The sequence below is a fragment of the Babylonia areolata genome, chromosome 3 (genome assembly GCF_041734735.1).
Source record: "Babylonia areolata isolate BAREFJ2019XMU chromosome 3, ASM4173473v1, whole genome shotgun sequence".
Taxonomy (NCBI): Eukaryota; Metazoa; Mollusca; class Gastropoda; order Neogastropoda; family Buccinidae; genus Babylonia; species Babylonia areolata.
Window position 1 is genome coordinate 8,635,295 of NC_134878.1, and position 2,500 is coordinate 8,637,794.

Genomic DNA, 2,500 nt, shown 5'->3' on the forward strand with positions numbered 1-2,500 from the left:
CCTGGAAGCGGTGTATCCCTTGAGCAAAAAGCCCCCCGCCCCCCCTCATCCCCCTCAAACACACACACAGACACACACACACAGACACAGACACACACACTTCGTTTCTTCAGACAACTATCGTTTACTTGGAATGAAATGAGCATTCTGGGAAAAAATCAGAGACGGAATGTGTTACAGATTTGATAACGAATTTTTGTCAGTTCCACAAAAAAAAGAAGAAAAAAAGAGAAGTTTCTGATAACCTAAAACATTCTTATAATAATTTCGAAAGTTTTTGACGATCATTCCGAAATTCCCCACAAGGGATGTGTGTGTGTGTGTGTGTGTGTGTGTGTGTGTGTGTGTGTGTGTGTGTGTGTGTGTGTTGCGAGGAGGGTGGGTAGGGTGGGGTGTGTGTGTGTCGGGGTACATTTAGAATAGGGGGGGGGGGGGATTATATGTCATCTGTCCTGCAGACCGCGCCTTCTTCTTCTTACATTTTCTGCAGAGGTCCTCCCTTCCCGGAGATGCAGTCACGAAGATCACTGCCCGGTGTAAAGACACACCTGTACCCCCCCATTCCCCGGGCCCCAGTCCAGGATTAGCCGGGTTCTTTTTCACTGAGGTGTCAACAACTCCAGAATTAAGTATGCGGGTCAATGGGTCCTTCGTGCTATCGTGCTACAACCCCCCTCCCTCTCCCGTACCCCCAATCCCCCCCCCCCCCCCACACACACACACCAACACCTCGCTCCCACAAGGTTAACGTTTTATTCAGGTCAACTAATTTCTCTGCTGACTGGTTATTTATTAACTTTTTTTTTCTTCTTCTCATACTTGCACTAATAGAAAACTTACTTTCAATTTTCCTATCTTGTGTGTGTGTGTGTGTGTGTGTGTGTGTGTGTGTGTGTGTGTGTGTGTGTGTGTGTGTGTGTGTGTGTGTGTGTGTGTGTGTGTGTGTGTGTGTGTGTGTGTGTGTGTGTGTGTGTGTGTGTGTGTGCTTATTTATTTTCTTTCTTCTTTTCTACTGTAAGCCCATTATATTAGGAACAAAAAAAAAAGTTTGATACAGGTCATTAAAAGCGTTTGAGGCCTTCCGTGGTGATCAACAGTATGAACCCTTTTCAATTTTACCGTTCATCCTCCCTCCCCCCCCTCCCTTCCCCCTTTATCCAATTTTTTTTTTCTTCTTCTGTTAATCCGCTTCATAACAACAAAGAGAGAGGGTGGGGGGGAAGAGACATGAGAGAGAGAGAGAGAGAGAGAGAGAGAGAGAACGAACGAACATTTTTATTCAATAAAGGCCGTGGCCCCTCATGAAGGGGATCAGTGAACACAAATTGTCACATTCCAGAACAATGTGAACCGAAAACATTTAACTACAATTCTAGCAATGCATTGCTGCATTGCTAGAGAGAGAGAGAGAGAGAGAGAGAGAGAGAGAGAGGGAGGGATGAGAACGAGAGAGAGAGAGAGAGAGGGAGGGATGAGAACTAGAGAGAGAGAGAGATGAGAACTAGAGAGAGAGAGAAAGAGAGCGAGCGAAAGGGAGAAAGAGAAAGAGAGAGAGAGAGAGAGAGAGAGAGAGAGAGAGACGGAAATAGACAGACAAACAGTAAGGCTGAAAGAAGAGAGTGCGAGAAGAAGAGGATGAAAAAGAGAAAGAGAGACGGGGACAGATAGACAAACAGAGACAAAGCGAGAGACAGAGACAGAAAGACAGACACACAGCGACGAAGGAGGGTGTGTGGGAAGGGGGGGGCATTGATATCAAATTGGTGAGGGACAAGTTCTACAAACGGAAGCGCTCGCACTGTGCAACACCACAAATTAACATAGATCCATTTTGTTGTAATCAAACCTGGGTTTCTGGAAAAAAGAAAAAAGAAAAAAAAGGCCACGATTATGTTCAGTGGAAGTGTCTGCACACACACACACACACACACACACACACACACACACACACACACACACACACACACACACACCCCTACTGGGAGCGACTTTAGTCATTTACTAAGACGTCTAGCTGTGTACCCTCACACCTGCCTTGCTATCAGACTGAAGTTACTCAGATCCTCTCTCTCTCTCTCTGTCTCTGTCTCTCTCTCTCTCTCTCTCTCACACACACACACACACACACACACACGTACACACACACACACACCCCTACTGGGAGCGACTTTATTCATTTACTAAGACGTCAAGCTGTTTACCCTCACACCTGCCTTGCTATCAAACTGAAGGTACTCAGATCCTCTCTCTCTCTCTGTCTCTCTCTCTCTCTCTCTCTCACACACACGCACGCACACACACACACACACACACACACACACACACACACACACAGAAAGAGAGAGAGAGAGAGGAATGAGAGTTAAGACAGGGAGATTACAGCCGTCACAGTAATAGTGTGCCCAAGTGGCAGACTGGAAAACTAATGACCGGTGAATAAAAAAAAAAAATCCTGACCCTAAAGCTGTGAAGTTTCAATCATCTGTTATCAGTGTGTGTG

At 46.0% G+C, this 2,500-nt stretch overlaps 1 protein-coding gene across 1 annotated transcript in view; it reads right to left on the minus strand.

The window, feature by feature from the left end:
* Positions 1 to 2,500, minus strand: part of LOC143280426 (uncharacterized) — a 323,184-nt gene that overhangs the window by 209,845 nt on the left and 110,839 nt on the right. The window lies entirely within an intron of this gene.